The 21,554-nt window shown below is 32.3% G+C and overlaps 11 non-coding genes across 11 annotated transcripts; all 11 read left to right on the top strand.

The window, feature by feature from the left end:
• Positions 1-360: 360 nt before the first annotated feature.
• TRNAP-CGG (transfer RNA proline (anticodon CGG)) lies at positions 361-432 on the top strand. The gene has a single exon. It is a non-coding gene; the product is annotated as a tRNA-Pro (tRNA).
• Positions 433-2,137: 1,705 nt separating this feature from the next.
• On the top strand, positions 2,138-2,209 carry TRNAP-CGG (transfer RNA proline (anticodon CGG)). The gene has a single exon. It is a non-coding gene; the product is annotated as a tRNA-Pro (tRNA).
• Positions 2,210-3,914: 1,705 nt separating this feature from the next.
• TRNAP-CGG (transfer RNA proline (anticodon CGG)) lies at positions 3,915-3,986 on the top strand. Its single transcript has one exon. It is a non-coding gene; the product is annotated as a tRNA-Pro (tRNA).
• A 1,706-nt stretch (positions 3,987-5,692) lies between these two features.
• TRNAP-CGG (transfer RNA proline (anticodon CGG)) lies at positions 5,693-5,764 on the top strand. Its single transcript has one exon. It is a non-coding gene; the product is annotated as a tRNA-Pro (tRNA).
• A 1,714-nt stretch (positions 5,765-7,478) lies between these two features.
• Positions 7,479-7,550, top strand: TRNAP-CGG (transfer RNA proline (anticodon CGG)). Its single transcript has one exon. It is a non-coding gene; the product is annotated as a tRNA-Pro (tRNA).
• Positions 7,551-9,443: 1,893 nt separating this feature from the next.
• TRNAP-CGG (transfer RNA proline (anticodon CGG)) lies at positions 9,444-9,515 on the top strand. Its single transcript has one exon. It is a non-coding gene; the product is annotated as a tRNA-Pro (tRNA).
• A 3,670-nt stretch (positions 9,516-13,185) lies between these two features.
• Positions 13,186-13,257, top strand: TRNAP-CGG (transfer RNA proline (anticodon CGG)). The gene has a single exon. It is a non-coding gene; the product is annotated as a tRNA-Pro (tRNA).
• A 1,696-nt stretch (positions 13,258-14,953) lies between these two features.
• TRNAP-CGG (transfer RNA proline (anticodon CGG)) lies at positions 14,954-15,025 on the top strand. The gene has a single exon. It is a non-coding gene; the product is annotated as a tRNA-Pro (tRNA).
• Positions 15,026-16,739: 1,714 nt separating this feature from the next.
• On the top strand, positions 16,740-16,811 carry TRNAP-CGG (transfer RNA proline (anticodon CGG)). The gene has a single exon. It is a non-coding gene; the product is annotated as a tRNA-Pro (tRNA).
• A 1,698-nt stretch (positions 16,812-18,509) lies between these two features.
• Positions 18,510-18,581, top strand: TRNAP-CGG (transfer RNA proline (anticodon CGG)). Its single transcript has one exon. It is a non-coding gene; the product is annotated as a tRNA-Pro (tRNA).
• A 1,706-nt stretch (positions 18,582-20,287) lies between these two features.
• TRNAP-CGG (transfer RNA proline (anticodon CGG)) lies at positions 20,288-20,359 on the top strand. Its single transcript has one exon. It is a non-coding gene; the product is annotated as a tRNA-Pro (tRNA).
• Positions 20,360-21,554: the final 1,195 nt, after the last annotated feature.

Genomic DNA, 21,554 nt, shown 5'->3' with positions numbered 1-21,554 from the left:
CTCTTTTTGACAAACAAAAAGGTCAACAATTAATTGCAGGTTTTTGTTTTTTTCTTTCTTCTTGGTCTGTATGCTTAAGTTGCACACAGTATGAGACAAGTCTTTATTTCCAGCTATTAGAAAAGTTAAAACTCTATAGGAACCCATAAATCTTGGCACTGAAATTTCCAAATATGCATACTTGGACCAAAAATTGACCTTAAGGAAACATTTTAGCTATGCTATAAATAATTTTTTTAAACAGTTATGGTATTTTTAAAATGTAACATCTTTTTTTCCAGCTTATTGCATTTTTTTATTAAATAATTTGAGTTTTACTTTAAAAATGGTAAAATCTGAATGAGAAGACCTTAGGCAGATGGCTCGTTGGTCTAGGGGTATGATTCTCGCTTCGGGTGCGAGAGGTCCCGGGTTCAAATCCCGGACGAGCCCATCTCTTCATGTACTTTTAATATCTGATAGTATTTAATAGCATTTTAAAATACTCACTAATGTATACAAACAGTTTTACTTACAATTTCATTAATATACATAAAAAAGACATGCACAGTGGGCTCGTTGATTCTTGCTTAGGGTGCAAGAGATCCCCGGTACAAATCCCGGATGACCCCATCTTTTAAAGGTATATACTTATGCATACTTAGTAAAATGTCAACCATTTGGTGGTATATTGGGTAAACTATAGATTCCATTTTGTCTAAGTAACCTTGAGTGGCTTAAAAGTCTAATTTTGACAAACAAAAAACTGTCAAAATGAAATTACAGGTTTTTCTCTTACCTTTCTTTTTACTAAATAACCCTGAGTGGCTTAAAAGAATAGTATCATTATGACTAACAAAAAGATCAACAATAAATTGCAGGTGTTTATTTTGTCTTTCTTCTGGGTCTGCATGCTTGAGTTGCACACAGTATGTGACAAGTCTTAGGTTCCAACTATCAAAAAAAGTCCAAACTCTATTGGGACCTCTAAATATTGGCACTGCACATTTCTAATATACATACTTGGATAACAAGTAACCTTAAGTTATTATTTTTGCAATGCTACATACACATTTTTTGTTTTAAGTTGTTATGTTATTTTTAAAATGTTTCATCTTCATTAAATGAAATTGTGTGTTTTCTCCAGTTATTTGCATTTTTTCTTAAATAATTAGAGTTTTACTTTAAAAATGTTAAAAACTGAATAAGAAATTATTTGGCTAGTGGCTTGTTGGTCAGGGTGTATGATTCTTGCTTCGGGTGCAAAAGGTCCCAGGTTCATATCCTGGATGAGCCTGTTTTCTCAGGTTCTTTAAAAGTGCTTAGTTCAATTATCTGATAGTATTTTAAAATACTAATGTATTCCAACAGTTTCACTTCCAATTTCATTAGTTTACATGAAAATACATGAACAGTAGGCTCGTTGGTATAGGGGTAGGATTCTCGCTTAGGGTGCGAGAGGTCCTGGGATTAAATCGCAGACGAGCCCATCTTCTCAGGTTCTTTTAAATACCATGGTTCCATTATCTGATTGATGTCAATTGCCTGAGTCAAAAGCATCAAGTGAATTTTTCTTTTGCCAATCCATAAAAAAAAGTATATACTTATGCATATTTAGTAAACTGTCAACCATTTGGTGGTATATTGGGTAAACTGTAGATTCCATTTTGTCTAAGTAACTTTGAGTGGCTTCAAAGAAGTCTCATTTTGACAAATAAAAAACAGTCAAAATAAAAATTCCAGGTTTTTCTCTTACCTTGCTTTTTTCTAAGAAACAATGAGTGGCTTAAAAGAATAGTCTCTTTTTGACAAACAAAAAGGTCAACAATTAATTGCAGGTTTTTGTTTTTTTATTTCTTCTTGGTCTGTATGCTTAAGTTGCACACAGTATGAAACAAGTCTTAGGTTCCAGCTATTAGAAAAGTTAAAACTCTATAGGAACCCATAAATCTTGGCACTGAAATTTCCAAATATGCATACTTGGACCAAAAATTGACCTTAAGGAAACATTTTAGCTATGCTACAAATAATTTTTTTAAAATGTTATGGTATTTTTAAAATGTAACATCTTTTTTCCAGCTTATTGCATTTTTTTTATTAAATAATTTGAGTTTTGCTTTAAAATGGTAAAATCTGAATGAGAAAACTTTAGACAGATGGCTCGTTGGTCTAGGGGTATGATTCTCGCTTCGGGTGCGAGAGGTCCCGGGTTCAAATCCCGGACGAGCCCATCTCTTCATGTACTTTTAAAGTCCTTAATATCTGATAGTATTTAATAGCATTTTAAAATACTCACTAATGTATACAAACAGTTTTACTTACAATTTCATTAATATACATAAAATAGACATGCACAGTTGATTCTTGCTTAGGGTGCGAGAGATCCCCGAAACAAATTCCGGATGAGCCCATCTTTTAAAGGTATATACTTATGCATACTTAGTAAAATGTCAACCATTTGGTGGTATATTGGGTAAACTATAGATTCCATTTTGTCTAAGTAACCTTGAGTGGCTTAAAAGTCTAATTTTGACAAACAAAAAACTGTCAAAATGAAATTACAGGTTTTTCTCTTACCTTTCTTTTTTTTAAATAACCCTGAGTGGCTTAAAAGAATAGTATCATTATGACTAACAAAAAGATCAACAATAAATTGCAGGTGTTTATTTTGTCTTTCTTCTGGGTCTGCATGCTTGAGGTGCACACAGTATGTGACAAGTCTTAGGTTCCAACTATCAAAAAAACTCCAAACTCTATTGGGACCTCTAAATATTGGCACTGCACATTTCTAATATACATACTTGGATAACAAGTAACCTTAAGTTATTATTTTTGCAATGCTACATACACATTTTTTGTTTTAAGTTGTTATGTTATTTTTAAAATGTTTCATCTTCATTAAATGAAATTGTGTGTTTTCTCCAGTTATTTGCATTTTTTCTTAAATAATTAGAGTTTTACTTTAAAAATGTTAAAAACTGAATAAGAAATTATTTGGTTAGTGGCTTGTTGGTCAAGGTGTATAATTCTTGCTTTGGGTGCAAAAGGTCCCAGGTTCATATCCTGGATGAGCCTGTTTTCTCAGGTTCTTTAAAAGTGCTTAGTTCAATTATCTGATAGTATTTTAAAATACTAATGTATTCCAACAGTTTCACTTCCAATTTCATTAGTATACATGAAAATACATGAACAGTAGGCTCGTTGGTATAGGGGTATGATTCTCGCTTAGGGTGCGAGAGGTACTGGGATTAAATCGCAGATGAGCCCATCTTCTCAGGTTCTTTTAAATACCATGGTTCCATTATCTGATTGATGTCAATTGCCTGAGTCAAAAGCATCAAGTGAATTTTTCTTTTGCCAATCCATAAAAAAAGTATATACTTATGCATATTTAGTAAACTGTCAACCATTTGGTGGTATATTGGGTAAACTGTAGATTCCATTTTGTCTAAGTAACTTTGAGTGGCTTCAAAGAAGTCTCATTTTGACAAATAAAAAACAGTCAAAATGAAATTACAGGTTTTTCTCTTACCTTGCTTTTTTCTAAGAAACAATGAGTGGCTTAAAAGAATAGTCTCTTTTTGACAAACAAAAAGGTCAACAATTAATTGCAGGTTTTTGTTTTTTTCTTTCTTCTTGGTCTGTACGCTTAAGTTGCACACAGTATGAGACAAGTCTTAGGTTCCAGCTATTAGAAAAGTTAAAACTCTATAGGAACCCATAAATCTTGGCACTGAAATTTCCAAATATGCATACTTGGACCAAAAATTGACCTTAAGGAAACATTTTAGCTATGCTACAAATAATTTTTTTAAATAGTTATGGTATTTTTAAAATGTAACATCTTTTTTTCCAGCTTATTGCATTTTTTTATTAAATAATTTGAGTTTTACTTTAAAAATTGTAAAATCTGAATGAGAAGACCTTAGGCAGATGGCTCGTTGGTCTAGGGGTATGATTCTCGCTTCGGGTGCGAGAGGTCCCGGGTTCAAATTCCGGACGAGCCCATCTCTTCATGTACTTTTAAAGTCCTTAATATCTGATAGTATTTAATAGAATTTTAAAATACTCACTAATGTATACAAACAGTTTTACTTACAATTTCATTAATATACATAAAAAAGACATGCACAGTTGATTCTTGCTTAGAGTGCGAGAGATCCCCGAAACAAATTCCGGATGAGCCCATCTTTTAAAGGTATATACTTATGCATACTTAGTAAAATGTCAACCATTTGGTGGTATATTGGGTAAACTATAGATTCCATTTTGTCTAAGTAACCTTGAGTGGCTTAAAAGTCTAATTTTGACAAACAAAAAACTGTCAAAATGAAATTACAGGTTTTTCTCTTACCTTTCTTTTTTCTAAATAACCCTGAGTGGCTTAAAAGAATAGTATCATTATGACTAACAAAAAGATCAACAATAAATTGCAGGTGTTTATTTTGTCTTTCTTCTGGGTCTGCATGCTTGAGTTGCACACAGTATGTGACAAGTCTTAGGTTCCAACTATCAAAAAAACTCCAAACTCTATTGGGACCTCTAAATATTGGCACTGCACATTTCTAATATACATACTTGGATAACAAGTAACCTTAAGTTATTATTTTTGCAATGCTACATACACATTTTTTGTTTTAAGTTGTTATGTTATTTTTAAAATGTTTCATCTTCATTAAATGAAATTGTGTGTTTTCTCCAGTTATTTGCATTTTTTCTTAAATAATTAGAGTTATACTTTAAAAATGTTAAAAACTGAATAAGAAATTATTTGGCTAGTGGCTTGTTGGTCAGGGTGTATGATTCTTGCTTCGGGTGCAAAAGGTCCCAGGTTCATATCCTGGATGAGCCTGTTTTCTCAGGTTCTTTAAAAGTGCTTAGTTCAATTATCTGATAGTATTTTAAAATACTAATGTATTCCAACAGTTTCACTTCCAATTTCCTTAGTATACATGAAAATACATGAACAGTAGGCTCGTTGGTATAGGGGTATGATTCTCACTTAGGGTGCGAGAGATCCTGGGATTAAATCACAGACGAGTCCATCTTCTCAGGTTCTTTTAAATACCATGGTTCCATTATCTGATTGATGTCAATTGCCTGAGTCAAAAGCATCAAGTGAATTTTTCTTTTGCCAATCCATAAAAAAAAGTATATACTTATGCATATTTAGTAAACTGTCAACCATTTGGTGGTATATTGGGTAAACTGTAGATTCCATTTTGTCTAAGTAACTTTGAGTGGCTTCAAAGAAGTCTCATTTTGACAAATAAAAAACAGTCAAAATGAAATTACAGGTTTTTCTCTTACCTTGCTTTTTTCTAAGAAACAATGAGTGGCTTAAAAGAATAGTCTCTTTTTGACAAACAAAAAGGTCAACAATTAATTGCAGGTTTTTGTTTTTTTCTTTCTTCTTGGTCTGTATGCTTAAGTTGCACACAGTATGAGACAAGTCTTAGGTTCCAGCTATTAGAAAAGTTAAAACTCTATAGGAACCCATAAATCTTGGCACTGAAATTTCCAAATATGCATACTTGGACCAAAAATTGACCTTAAGGAAACATTTTAGCTATGCTACAAATAATTTTTTTAAATAGTTATGGTATTTTTAAAATGTAACATCTTTGTTTCCAGCTTATTGCATTTTTTTATTAAATAATTTGAGTTTTACTTTAAAAATGGTAAAATCTGAATGAGAAGACCTTAGGCAGATGGCTCGTTGGTCTAGGGGTATGATTCTCGCTTCGGGTGCGAGAGGTCCCGGGTTCAAATCCCGGACGAGCCCATCTCTTCATATCTGATAGTATTTAATAGCATTTTAAAATACTCACTAATGTATACAAATACTCACTAATGTATACAAACAGTTTTACTTACAATTTCATTAATATACATAAAAAAGACATGCACAGTGGGCTCGTTGATTCTTGCTTAGGGTGCGAGAGATCCCCGGTACAAATCCCGGATGACCCCATCTTTTAAAGGTATATACTTATGCATACTTAGTAAAATGTCAACCATTTGGTGGTATATTGGGTAAACTATAGATTCCATTTTGTCTAAGTAACCTTGAGTGGCTTAAAAGTCTAATTTTGACAAACAAAAAACTGTCAAAATGAAATTACAGGTTTTTCTCTTACCTTTCTTTTTTCTAAATAACCCTGAGTGGCTTAAAAGAATAGTATCATTATGACTAACAAAAAGATCAACAATAAATTGCAGGTGTTTATTTTGTCTTTCTTCTGGGTCTGCATGCTTGAGTTGCACACAGTATGTGACAAGTCTTAGGTTCCAACTATCAAAAAAAGTCCAAACTATATTGGGACCTCTAAATATTGGCACTGCACATTTCTAATATACATACTTGGATAACAAGTAACCTTAAGTTATTATTTTTGCAATGCTACATACACATTTTTTGTTTTAAGTTGTTATGTTATTTTTAAAATGTTTCATCTTCATTAAATGAATTTGTGTGTTTTCTCCAGTTATTTGCATTTTTTCTTAAATAATTAGAGTTTTACTTTAAACATGTTAAAAACTGAATAAGAAATTATTTGGCTAGTGGCTTGTTGGTCAGGGTGTATGATTCTTGCTTCGGGTGCAAAAGGTCCCAGGTTCATATCCTGGATGAGCCTGTTTTCTCAGGTTCTTTAAAAGTGCTTAGTTCAATTATCTGATAGTATTTTAAAATACTAATGTATTCCAACAGTTTCACTTCCAATTTCATTAGTATACATGAAAATACATGAACAGTAGGCTCGTTGGTATAGGGGTAGGATTCTCGCTTAGGGTGCGAGAGGTCCTGGGATTAAATCGCAGACGAGCCCATCTTCTCAGGTTCTTTTAAATACCATGGTTCCATTATCTGATTGATGTCAATTGCCTGAGTCAAAAGCATCAAGTGAATTTTTCTTTTGCCAATCCATAAAAAAAAGTATATACTTATGCATATTTAGTAAACTGTCAACCATTTGGTGGTATATTGGGTAAACTGTAGATTCCATTTTGTCTAAGTAACTTTGAGTGGCTTCAAAGAAGTCTCATTTTGACAAATAAAAAACAGTCAAAATAAAAATTCCAGGTTTTTCTCTTACCTTGCTTTTTTCTAAGAAACAATGAGTGGCTTAAAAGAATAGTCTCTTTTTGACAAACAAAAAGGTCAACAATTAATTGCAGGTTTTTGTTTTTTTATTTCTTCTTGGTCTGTATGCTTAAGTTGCACACAGTATGAAACAAGTCTTAGGTTCCAGCTATTAGAAAAGTTAAAACTCTATAGGAACCCATAAATCTTGGCACTGAAATTTCCAAATATGCATACTTGGACCAAAAATTGACCTTAAGGAAACATTTTAGCTATGCTACAAATAATTTTTTTAAAATGTTATGGTATTTTTAAAATGTAACATCTTTTTTCCAGCTTATTGCATTTTTTTTATTAAATAATTTGAGTTTTGCTTTAAAATGGTAAAATCTGAATGAGAAAACTTTAGACAGATGGCTCGTTGGTCTAGGGGTATGATTCTCGCTTCGGGTGCGAGAGGTCCCGGGTTCAAATCCCGGACGAGCCCATCTCTTCATATCTGATAGTATTTAATAGCATTTTAAAATACTCACTAATGTATACAAATACTCACTAATGTATACAAACAGTTTTACTTACAATTTCATTAATATACATAAAAAAGACATGCACAGTGGGCTCGTTGATTCTTGCTTAGGGTGCGAGAGATCCCCGGTTCAAATCCCGGACGAGCCCATCTCTTCATGTACTTTTAAAGTCCTTAATATCTGATAGTATTTAATAGCATTTTAAAATACTCACTAATGTATACAAACAGTTTTACTTACAATTTCATTAATATACATAAAATAGACATGCACAGTTGATTCTTGCTTAGGGTGCGAGAGATCCCCGAAACAAATTCCGGATGAGCCCATCTTTTAAAGGTATATACTTATGCATACTTAGTAAAATGTCAACCATTTGGTGGTATATTGGGTAAACTATAGATTCCATTTTGTCTAAGTAACCTTGAGTGGCTTAAAAGTCTAATTTTGACAAACAAAAAACTGTCAAAATTAAATTACAGGTTTTTCTCTTACCTTTCTTTTTTTTAAATAACCCTGAGTGGCTTAAAAGAATAGTATCATTATGACTAACAAAAAGATCAACAATAAATTGCAGGTGTTTATTTTGTCTTTCTTCTGGGTCTGCATGCTTGAGGTGCACACAGTATGTGACAAGTCTTAGGTTCCAACTATCAAAAAAACTCCAAACTCTATTGGGACCTCTAAATATTGGCACTGCACATTTCTAATATACATACTTGGATAACAAGTAACCTTAAGTTATTATTTTTGCAATGCTACATACACATTTTTTGTTTTAAGTTGTTATGTTATTTTTAAAATGTTTCATCTTCATTAAATGAAATTGTGTGTTTTCTCCAGTTATTTGCATTTTTTCTTAAATAATTAGAGTTTTACTTTAAAAATGTTAAAAACTGAATAAGAAATTATTTGGTTAGTGGCTTGTTGGTCAAGGTGTATAATTCTTGCTTTGGGTGCAAAAGGTCCCAGGTTCATATCCTGGATGAGCCTGTTTTCTCAGGTTCTTTAAAAGTGCTTAGTTCAATTATCTGATAGTATTTTAAAATACTAATGTATTCCAACAGTTTCACTTCCAATTTCATTAGTATACATGAAAATACATGAACAGTAGGCTCGTTGGTATAGGGGTATGATTCTCGCTTAGGGTGCGAGAGGTACTGGGATTAAATCGCAGATGAGCCCATCTTCTCAGGTTCTTTTAAATACCATGGTTCCATTATCTGATTGATGTCAATTGCCTGAGTCAAAAGCATCAAGTGAATTTTTCTTTTGCCAATCCATAAAAAAAGTATATACTTATGCATATTTAGTAAACTGTCAACCATTTGGTGGTATATTGGGTAAACTGTAGATTCCATTTTGTCTAAGTAACTTTGAGTGGCTTCAAAGAAGTCTCATTTTGACAAATAAAAAACAGTCAAAATAAAAATTCCAGGTTTTTCTCTTACCTTGCTTTTTTCTAAGAAACAATGAGTGGCTTAAAAGAATAGTCTCTTTTTGACAAACAAAAAGGTCAACAATTAATTGCAGGTTTTTGTTTTTTTATTTCTTCTTGGTCTGTATGCTTAAGTTGCACACAGTATGAAACAAGTCTTAGGTTCCAGCTATTAGAAAAGTTAAAACTCTATAGGAACCCATAAATCTTGGCACTGAAATTTCCAAATATGCATACTTGGACCAAAAATTGACCTTAAGGAAACATTTTAGCTATGCTACAAATAATTTTTTTAAAATGTTATGGTATTTTTAAAATGTAACATCTTTTTTCCAGCTTATTGCATTTTTTTTATTAAATAATTTGAGTTTTGCTTTAAAATGGTAAAATCTGAATGAGAAAACTTTAGACAGATGGCTCGTTGGTCTAGGGGTATGATTCTCGCTTCGGGTGCGAGAGGTCCCGGGTTCAAATCCCGGACGAGCCCATCTCTTCATATCTGATAGTATTTAATAGCATTTTAAAATACTCACTAATGTATACAAATACTCACTAATGTATACAAACAGTTTTACTTACAATTTCATTAATATACATAAAAAAGACATGCACAGTGGGCTCGTTGATTCTTGCTTAGGGTGCGAGAGATCCCCGGTTCAAATCCCGGACGAGCCCATCTCTTCATGTACTTTTAAAGTCCTTAATATCTGATAGTATTTAATAGCATTTTAAAATACTCACTAATGTATACAAACAGTTTTACTTACAATTTCATTAATATACATAAAATAGACATGCACAGTTGATTCTTGCTTAGGGTGCGAGAGATCCCCGAAACAAATTCCGGATGAGCCCATCTTTTAAAGGTATATACTTATGCATACTTAGTAAAATGTCAACCATTTGGTGGTATATTGGGTAAACTATAGATTCCATTTTGTCTAAGTAACCTTGAGTGGCTTAAAAGTCTAATTTTGACAAACAAAAAACTGTCAAAATTAAATTACAGGTTTTTCTCTTACCTTTCTTTTTTTTTAAATAACCCTGAGTGGCTTAAAAGAATAGTATCATTATGACTAACAAAAAGATCAACAATAAATTGCAGGTGTTTATTTTGTCTTTCTTCTGGGTCTGCATGCTTGAGGTGCACACAGTATGTGACAAGTCTTAGGTTCCAACTATCAAAAAAACTCCAAACTCTATTGGGACCTCTAAATATTGGCACTGCACATTTCTAATATACATACTTGGATAACAAGTAACCTTAAGTTATTATTTTTGCAATGCTACATACACATTTTTTGTTTTAAGTTGTTATGTTATTTTTAAAATGTTTCATCTTCATTAAATGAAATTGTGTGTTTTCTCCAGTTATTTGCATTTTTTCTTAAATAATTAGAGTTTTACTTTAAAAATGTTAAAAACTGAATAAGAAATTATTTGGTTAGTGGCTTGTTGGTCAAGGTGTATAATTCTTGCTTTGGGTGCAAAAGGTCCCAGGTTCATATCCTGGATGAGCCTGTTTTCTCAGGTTCTTTAAAAGTGCTTAGTTCAATTATCTGATAGTATTTTAAAATACTAATGTATTCCAACAGTTTCACTTCCAATTTCATTAGTATACATGAAAATACATGAACAGTAGGCTCGTTGGTATAGGGGTATGATTCTCGCTTAGGGTGCGAGAGGTACTGGGATTAAATCGCAGATGAGCCCATCTTCTCAGGTTCTTTTAAATACCATGGTTCCATTATCTGATTGATGTCAATTGCCTGAGTCAAAAGCATCAAGTGAATTTTTCTTTTGCCAATCCATAAAAAAAGTATATACTTATGCATATTTAGTAAACTGTCAACCATTTGGTGGTATATTGGGTAAACTGTAGATTCCATTTTGTCTAAGTAACTTTGAGTGGCTTCAAAGAAGTCTCATTTTGACAAATAAAAAACAGTCAAAATGAAATTACAGGTTTTTCTCTTACCTTGCTTTTTTCTAAGAAACAATGAGTGGCTTAAAAGAATAGTCTCTTTTTGACAAACAAAAAGGTCAACAATTAATTGCAGGTTTTTGTTTTTTTCTTTCTTCTTGGTCTGTATGCTTAAATTGCACACAGTATGAGACAAGTCTTAGGTTCCAGCTATTAGAAAAGTTAAAACTCTATAGGAACCCATAAATCTTGGCACTGAAATTTCCAAATATGCATACTTGGACCAAAAATTGACCTTAAGGAAACATTTTAGCTATGCTACAAATAATTTTTTTTAATAGTTATGGTATTTTTAAAATGTAACATCTTTTTTCCAGCTTATTGCATTTTTTTATTAAATAATTTGAGTTTTACTTTAAAAATGGTAAAATCTGAATGAGAAGACCTTAGGCAGATGGCTCGTTGGTCTAGGGGTATGATTCTCGCTTCGGGTGTGAGAGGTCCCGGGTTCAAATCGCGGACGAGCCCATCTCTTCATGTACTTTTAAAGTCCTTAATATCTGATAGTATTTAATAGCATTTTAAAATACTCACTAATGTATACAAACAGTTTTACTTACAATTTCATTAATATACATAAAAAAGACATGCACAGTTGATTCTTGCTTAGGGTGCGAGAGATCCCCGAAACAAATTCCGGATGAGCCCATCTTTTAAAGGTATATACTTATGCATACTTAGTAAAATGTCAACCATTTGGTGGTATATTGGGTAAACTATAGATTCCATTTTGTCTAAGTAACCTTGAGTGGCTTAAAAGTCTAATTTTGACAAACAAAAAACTGTCAAAATGAAATTACAGGTTTTTCTCTTACCTTTCTTTTTTCTAAATAACCCTGAGTGGCTTAAAAGAATAGTATCATTATGACTAACAAAAAGATCAACAATAAATTGCAGGTGTTTATTTTGTCTTTCTTCTGGGTCTGCATGCTTGAGGTGCACACAGTATGTGACAAGTCTTAGGTTCCAACTATCAAAAAAACGCCAAACTCTGTTGGGACCTCTAAATATTGGCACTGCACATTTCTAATATACATACTTGGATAACAAGTAACCTTAAGTTATTATTTTTGCAATGCTACATACACATTTTTTGTTTTAAGTTGTTATGTTATTTTTAAAATGTTTCATCTTCATTAAATGAAATTGTGTGTTTTCTCCAGTTATTTGCATTTTTTCTTAAATAATTAGAGTTTTACTTTAAAAATGTTAAAAACTGAATAAGAAATTATTTGGTTAGTGGCTTGTTGGTCAGGGTGTATGATTCTTGCTTTGGGTGCAAAAGGTCCCAGGTTCATATCCTGGATGAGCCTGTTTTCTCAGGTTCTTTAAAAGTGCTTAGTTCAATTATCTGATAGTATTTTAAAATGCTAATGTATTCCAACAGTTTCACTTCCAATTTCATTAGTATACATGAAAATACATGAACAGTAGGCTCGTTGGTATAGGGGTATGATTCTCGCTTAGGGTGCGAGAGGTACTGGGATTAAATCGCAGATGAGCCCATCTTCTCAGGTTCTTTTAAATACCATGGTTCCATTATCTGATTGATGTCAATTGCCTGAGTCAAAAGCATCAAGTGAATTTTTCTTTTGCCAATCCATAAAAAAAGTATATACTTATGCATATTTAGTAAACTGTCAACCATTTGGTGGTATATTGGGTAAACTGTAGATTCCATTTTGTCTAAGTAACTTTGAGTGGCTTCAAAGAAGTCTCATTTTGACAAATAAAAAACAGTCAAAATGAAATTACAGGTTTTTCTCTTACCTTGCTTTTTTCTAAGAAACAATGAGTGGCTTAAAAGAATAGTCTCTTTTTGACAAACAAAAAGGTCAACAATTAATTGCAGGTTTTTGTTTTTTTCTTTCTTCTTGGTCTGTATGCTTAAGTTGCACACAGTATGAGACAAGTCTTAGGTTCCAGCTATTAGAAAAGTTAAAACTCTATAGGAACCCATAAATCTTGGCACTGAAATTTCCAAATATGCATACTTGGACCAAAAATTGACCTTAAGGAAACATTTTAGCTATGCTACAAATAAATTTTTTAAATAGTTATGGTATTTTTAAAATGTAACATCTTTTTTTCCAGCTTATTGCATTTTTTTATTAAATAATTTGAGTTTTACTTTAAAAATGGTAAAATCTGAATGAGAAGACCTTAGGCAGATGGCTCGTTGGTCTAGGGGTATGATTCTCGCTTCGGGTGCGAGAGGTCCTGGTTTCAAATCCCGGACGAGCCCATCTCTTCATGTACTTTTAAAGTCCTTAATATTTAATAGCATTTTAAAATACTCACTAATGTATACAAACAGTTTTACTTACAATTTCATTAATATACATAAAAAAGACATGCACAGTTGATTCTTGCTTAGGGTGCGAGAGATCCCCGAAACAAATTCCGGATGAGCCCATCTTTTAAAGGTATATACTTATGCATACTTAGTAAAATGTCAACCATTTGGTGGTATATTGGGTAAACTATAGATTCCATTTTGTCTAAGTAACCTTGAGTGGCTTAAAAGTCTAATTTTGACAAACAAAAAACTGTCAAAATGAAATTACAGGTTTTTCTCTTACCTTTCTTTTTTCTAAATAACCCTGAGTGGCTTAAAAGAATAGTATCATTATGACTAACAAAAAGATCAACAATAAATTGCAGGTGTTTATTTTGTCTTTCTTCTGGGTCTGCATGCTTGAGTTGCACACAGTATGTGACAAGTCTTAGGTTCCAACTATCAAAAAAAGTCCAAACTCTATTGGTACCTCTAAATATTGGCACTGCACATTTCTAATATACATACTTGGATAACAAGTAACCTTAAGTTATTATTTTTGCAATGCTACATACACATTTTTTGTTTTAAGTTGTTATGTTATTTTTAAAATGTTTCATCTTCATTAAATGAAATTGTGTGTTTTCTCCAGTTATTTGCATTTTTTCTTAAATAATTAGAGTTTTACTTTAAAAATGTTAAAAACTGAATAAGAAATTGTTTGGCTAGTGGCTTGTTGGTCAGTGTGTATGATTCTTGCTTCGGGTGCAAAAGGTCCCAGGTTCATATCCTGGATGAGCCTGTTTTCTCAGGTTCTTTAAAAGTGCTTAGTTCAATTATCTGATAGTATTTTAAAATACTAATGTATTCCAACAGTTTCACTTCCAATTTCATTAGTATACATGAAAATACATGAATAGTAGGCTCGTTGGTATAGGGGTATGATTCTCGCTTAGGGTGCGAGAGGTCCTGGGATTAAATCGCAGACGAGCCCTTCTTCTCAGGTTCTTTTAAATACCATGGTTCCATTATCTGATTGATGTCAATTGCCTGAGTCAAAAGCATCAAGTGAATTTTTCTTTTGCCAATCCATAAAAAAAAGTATATACTTATGCATATTTAGTAAACTGTCAACCATTTGGTGGTATATTGGGTAAACTGTAGATTCCATTTTGTCTAAGTAACTTTGAGTGGCTTCAAAGAAGTCTCATTTTGACAAATAAAAAACAGTCAAAATGAAATTACAGGTTTTTCTCTTACCTTGCTTTTTTCTAAGAAACAATGAGTGGCTTAAAAGAATAGTCTCTTTTTGACAAACAAAAAGGTCAACAATTAATTGCAGGTTTTTGTTTTTTTCTTTCTTCTTGGTCTATATGCTTAAGTTGCACCCAGTATGAGACAAGTCTTAGGTTCCAGCTATTAGAAAAGTTAAAACTCTATAGGAACCCATAAATCTTGGCACTGAAATTTCCAAATATGCATACTTGGACCAAAAATTGACCTTAAGGAAACATTTTAGCTATGCTACAAATAATTTTTTTAAATAGTTATGGTATTTTTAAAATGTAACATCTTTTTTTCCAGCTTATTGCATTTTTTTATTAAATAATTTGAGTTTTACTTTAAAAATGGTAAAATCTGAATGAGAAGACCTTAGGCAGATGGCTCGTTGGTCTAGGGGTATGATTCTCGCTTCGGGTGCGAGAGGTCCCGGGTTCAAATCCCGGACGAGCCCATCTCTTCATATCTGATAGTATTTAATAGCATTTTAAAATACTCACTAATGTATACAAATACTCACTAATGTATACAAACAGTTTTACTTACAATTTCATTAATATACATAAAAAAGACATGCACAGTGGGCTCGTTGATTATTGCTTAGGGTGCGAGAGATCCCCGGTACAAATCCCGGATGACCCCATCTTTTAAAGGTATATACTTATGCATACTTAGTAAAATGTCAACCATTTGGTGGTATATTGGGTAAACTATAGATTCCATTTTGTCTAAGTAACCTTGAGTGGCTTAAAAGTCTAATTTTGACAAACAAAAAACTGTCAAAATGAAATTACAGGTTTTTCTCTTACCTTTCTTTTTTCTAAATAACCCTGAGTGGCTTAAAAGAATAGTATCATTATGACTAACAAAAAGATCAACAATAAATTGCAGGTGTTTATTTTGTCTTTCTTCTGGGTCTGCATGCTTGAGTTGCACACAGTATGTGACAAGTCTTAGGTTCCAACTATCAAAAAAAGTACAAACTCTATTGGGACCTCTAAATATTGGCACTGCACATTTCTAATATACATACTTGGATAACAAGTAACCTTAAGTTATTATTTTTGCAATGCTACATACACATTTTTTGTTTTAAGTTGTTATGTTATTTTTAAAATGTTTCATCTTCATTAAATGAAATTGTGTGTTTTCTCCAGTTATTTGCATTTTTTCTTAAATAATTAGAGTTTTACTTTAAAAATGTTAAAAACTGAATAAGAAATTATTTGGCTAGTGGCTTGTTGGTCAGGGTGTATGATTCTTGCTTCGGGTGCAAAAGGTCCCAGGTTCATATCTTGGATAAGCCTGTTTTCTCAGGTTCTTTAAAAGTGCTTAGTTCAATTATCTGATAGTATTTTAAAATACTAATGTATTCCAACAGTTTCACTTCCAATTTCATTAGTATACATGAAAATACATGAACAGTAGGCTCGTTGGTATAGGGGTAGGATTCTCGCTTAGGGTGCGAGAGGTCCTGGGATTAAATCGCAGACGAGCCCATCTTCTCAGGTTCTTTTAAATACCATGGTTCCATTATCTGATTGATGTCAATTGCCTGAGTCAAAAGCATCAAGTGAATTTTTCTTTTGCCAATCCATAAAAAAAAGTATATACTTATGCATATTTAGTAAACTGTCAACCATTTGGTGGTATATTGGGTAAACTGTAGATTCCATTTTGTCTAAGTAACTTTGAGTGGCTTCAAAGAAGTCTCATTTTGACAAATAAAAAACAGTCAAAATGAAATTACAGGTTTTTCTCTTACCTTGCTTTTTTCTAAGAAACAATGAGTAGCTTAAAAGAATAGTCTCTTTTTGACAAACAAAAAGATCAACAATTAATTGCAGGTTTTTGTTTTTTTCTATCTTCTTGGTCTGTATGCTTAAGTTGCACACAGTATGAGACAAGTCTTAGGTTCCAGCTATCAGAAAAGTTAAAACTCTATAGGAACCCATAAATCTTGGCACTGAAATATCCAAATATGCATACTTGGACCAAAAATTTACCTTAAGGAAACATTTTAGCTATGCTACAAATAATTTTTTTAAATTGTTATGGTATTTTTAAAATGTAACATCTTTTTTTCCAGCTTATTGCATTTTTTTATTAAAAAATTAGAGTTTTACTTTAAAAATGGTAAAATCTGAATGAGAACACCTTAGGCAGATGGCTCGTTGGTCTAGGGGTATGGTTCTCGCTTCGGGTGCGAGAGGTCCCGGGTTCAAATCCCGGACGAGCCCATCTCTTCATGTACTTTTAAAGTCCTTAATATCTGATAGTATTTAATAGCATTTAATATACAAACAGTTTTACTTACAATTTCATTAATATACATAAAAAAGACATGCACAGTGGGCTCATTGATTCTTGCTTAGTGTGCGAGAGATCCCCGGTACAAATCCCGGATGAGCCCATCTTTTAAAGGTATATACTTATGCATACTTAGTAAAATGTCAACCATTTGGTGGTATATTGGGTAAACTATAGATTCCATTTTGTCTAAGTAACCTTGAGTGGCTTAAAAGTCTAATTTTGACAAACAAAAAACTGTCAAAATGAAATTACAGGTTTTTCTCTTACCTTTCTTTTTTCTAAATAACCCTGAGTGGCTTAAAAGAATAGTATCATTATGACTAACAAAAAGATCAACAATAAATTGCAGGTGTTTATTTTGTCTTTCTTCTGGGTCTGCATGCTTGAGTTGCACACAGTATGTGACAAGTCTTAGGTTCCAACTTTCAAAAAAAGTCCAAACTCTATTGGTACCTCTAAATATTGGCACTGCACATTTCTAATATACATACTTGGATAACAAGTAACCTTAAGTTATTATTTTTGCAATGCTACATACACATTTTTTGTTTTAAGTTGTTATGTTATTTTTAAAATGTTTCATCTTCATTAAATGAAATTGTGTGTTTTCTCCAGTTATTTGCATTTTTTCTTAAATAATTAGAGTTTTACTTTAAAAATGTTAAAAACTGAATAAGAAATTATTTGGCTAGTGGCTTGTTGGTCAGGGTGTATGATTCTTGCTTCGGGTGCAAAAGGTCCCAGGTTCATATCCTGGATGAGCCTGTTTTCTCAGGTTCTTTAAAAGTGCTTAGTTCAATTATCTGATAGTATTTTAAAATACTAATGTATTCCAACAGTTTCACTTCCAATTTCATTAGTATACATGAAAATACATGAACAGTAGGCTCATTGGTATAGGGGTATGATTCTCGCTTAGGGTGCGAGAGGTCCTGGGATTAAATCGCAGACGAGCCCATCTTCTCAGGTTCTTTTAAATACCATGGTTCCATTATCTGATTGATGTCAATTGCCTGAGTCAAAAGCATCAAGTGAATTTTTCTTTTGCCAATCCATAAAAAAAAGTATATACTTATGCATATTTAGTAAACTGTCAACCATTTGGTGGTATATTGGGTAAACTGTAGATTCCATTTTGTCTAAGTAACTTTGAGTGGCTTCAAAGAAGTCTCATTTTGACAAATAAAAAACAGTCAAAATGAAATTTCAGGTTTTTCTCTTACCTTGCTTTTTTCTAAGAAACAATGAGTGGCTTAAAAGAATAGTCTCTTTTTGACAAACAAAAAGGTCAACAATTAATTGCAGGTTTTTGTTTTTTTATTTCTTCTTGGTCTGTATGCTTAAGTTGCACACAGTATGAAACAAGTCTTAGGTTCCAGCTATTAGAAAAGTTAAAACTCTATAGGAACCCATAAATCTTGGCACTGAAATTTCCAAATATGCATACTTGGACCAAAAATTGACCTTAAGGAAACATTTTAGCTATGCTACAAATAATTTTTTTAAAATGTTATGGTATTTTTAAAATGTAACATCTTTTTTCCAGCTTATTGCATTTTTTTTATTAAATAATTTGAGTTTTGCTTTAAAATGGTAAAATCTGAATGAGAAAACTTTAGACAGCTGGCTCGTTGGTCTAGGGGTATGATTCTCGCTTCGGGTGCGAGAGGTCCCGGGTTCAAATCCCGGACGAGCCCATCTCTTCATGTACTTTTAAAGTCCTTAATATCTGATAGTATTTAATAGCATTTTAAAATACTCACTAATGTATACAAACAGTTTTACTTACAATTTCATTAATATACATAAAATAGACATGCACAGTTGATTCTTGCTTAGGGTGCGAGAGATCCCCGAAACAAATTCCGGATGAGCCCATTTTTTAAAGGTATATACTTATGCATACTTAGTAAAATGTCAACCATTTGGTGGTATATTGGGTAAACTATAGATTCCATTTTGTCTAAGTAACCTTGAGTGGCTTAAAAGTCTAATTTTGACAAACAAAAAACTGTCAAAATGAAATTACAGGTTTTTCTCTTACTTTTCTTTTTTTTTAAATAACCCTGAGTGGCTTAAAAGAATAGTATCATTATGACTAACAAAAAGATCAACAATAAATTGCAGGTGTTTATTTTGTCTTTCTTCTGGGTCTGCATGCTTGAGGTGCACACAGTATGTGACAAGTCTTAGGTTCCAACTATCAAAAAAACTCCAAACTCTATTGGGACCTCTAAATATTGGCACTGCACATTTCTAATATACATACTTGGATAACAAGTAACCTTAAGTTATTATTTTTGCAATGCTACATACACATTTTTTGTTTTAAGTTGTTATGTTATTTTTAAAATGTTTCATCTTCATTAAATGAAATTGTGTGTTTTCTCCAGTTATTTGCATTTTTTCTTAAATAATTAGAGTTTTACTTTAAAAATGTTAAAAAATGAATAAGAAATTATTTGGTTAGTGGCTTGTTGGTCAAGGTGTATAATTCTTGCTTTGGGTGCAAAAGGTCCCAGGTTCATATGCTGGATGAGCCTGTTTTCTCAGGTTCTTTAAAAGTGCTTAGTTCAATTATCTGATAGTATTTTAAAATACTAATGTATTCCAACAGTTTCACTTCCAATTTCATTAGTATACATGAAAATACATGACCAGTAGGCTCGTTGGTATAGGGGTATGATTCTCGCTTAGGGTGCGAGAGGTACTGGGATTAAATCGCAGATGAGCCCATCTTCTCAGGTTCTTTTAAATACCATGGTTCCATTATCTGATTGATGTCAATTGCCTGAGTCAAAAGCATCAAGTGAATTTTTCTTTTGCCAATCCATAAAAAAAGTATATACTTATGCATATTTAGTAAACTGTCAACCATTTGGTGGTATATTGGGTAAACTGTAGATTCCATTTTGTCTAAGTAACTTTGAGTGGCTTCAAAGAAGTCTCATTTTGACAAATAAAAAACAGTCAAAATGAAATTACAGGTTTTTCTCTTACCTTGCTTTTTTCTAAGAAACAATGAGTAGCTTAAAAGAATAGTCTCTTTTTGACAAACAAAAAGATCAACAATTAATTGCAGGTTTTTGTTTTTTTCTATCTTCTTGGTCTGTATGCTTAAGTTGCACACAGTATGAGACAAGTCTTAGATTCCAGCTATCAGAAAAGTTAAAACTCTATAGGAACCCATAAATCTTGGCACTGAAATATCCAAATATGCATACTTGGACCAAAAATTTACCTTAAGGAAACATTTTAGCTATGCTACAAATAATTTTTTTAAATTGTTATGGTATTTTTAAAATGTAACATCTTTTTTTCCAGCTTATTGCATTTTTTTATTAAAAAATTAGAGTTTTACTTTAAAAATGGTAAAATCTGAATGAGAACACCTTAGGCAGATGGCTCGTTGGTCTAGGGGTATGGTTCTCGCTTCGGGTGCGAGAGGTCCCGGGTTCAAATCCCGGACGAGCCCATCTCTTCATGTACTTTTAAAGTCCTTAATATCTGATAGTATTTAATAGCATTTAATATACAAACAGTTTTACTTACAATTTCATTAATATACATAAAAAAGACATGCACAGTGGGCTCATTGATTCTTGCTTAGTGTGCGAGAGATCCCCGGTACAAATCCCGGATGAGCCCATCTTTTAAAGGTATATACTTATGCATACTTAGTAAAATGTCAACCATTTGGTGGTATATTGGGTAAACTATAGATTCCATTTTGTCTAAGTTACCTTGAGTGGCTTAAAAGTCTAATTTTGACAAACAAAAAACTGTCAAAATGAAATTACAGGTTTTTCTCTTACCTTTCTTTTTTCTAAATAACCCTGAGTGGCTTAAAAGAATAGTATCATTATGACTAACAAAAAGATCAACAATAAATTGCAGGTGTTTATTTTGTCTTTCTTCTGGGTCTGCATGCTTGAGTTGCACACAGTATGTGACAAGTCTTAGGTTCCAACTTTCAAAAAAAGTCCAAACTCTATTGGTACCTCTAAATATTGGCACTGCACATTTCTAATATACATACTTGGATAACAAGTAACCTTAAGTTATTATTTTTGCAATGCTACATACACATTTTTTGTTTTAAGTTGTTATGTTATTTTTAAAATGTTTCATCTTCATTAAATGAAATTGTGTGTTTTCTCCAGTTATTTGCATTTTTTCTTAAATAATTAGAGTTTTACTTTAAAAATGTTAAAAACTGAATAAGAAATTATTTGGCTAGTGGCTTGTTGGTCAGGGTGTATGATTCTTGCTTCGGGTGCAAAAGGTCCCAGGTTCATATCCTGGATGAGCCTGTTTTCTCAGGTTCTTTAAAAGTGCTTAGTTCAATTATCTGATAGTATTTTAAAATACTAATGTATTCCAACAGTTTCACTTCCAATTTCATTAGTATACATGAAAATACATGAACAGTAGGCTCGTTGGTATAGGGGTATGATTCTCGCTTAGGGTGCGAGAGGTCCTGGGATTAAATCGCAGACGAGCCCATCTTCTCAGGTTCTTTTAAATACCATGGTTCCATTATCTGATTGATGTCAATTGCCTGAGTCAAAAGCATCAAGTGAATTTTTCTTTTGCCAATCCATAAAAAAAAGTATATACTTATGCATATTTAGTAAACTGTCAACCATTTGGTGGTATATTGGGTAAAC

This window comes from Pseudophryne corroboree, unplaced genomic scaffold, assembly GCF_028390025.1.
Source record: "Pseudophryne corroboree isolate aPseCor3 unplaced genomic scaffold, aPseCor3.hap2 scaffold_1536, whole genome shotgun sequence".
NCBI classification, from domain to species: domain Eukaryota; kingdom Metazoa; phylum Chordata; class Amphibia; order Anura; family Myobatrachidae; genus Pseudophryne; species Pseudophryne corroboree.
The sequence above is the reverse complement of the archived record's forward strand: the minus strand, read 5'-3'. Positions and strand labels throughout refer to the sequence as shown.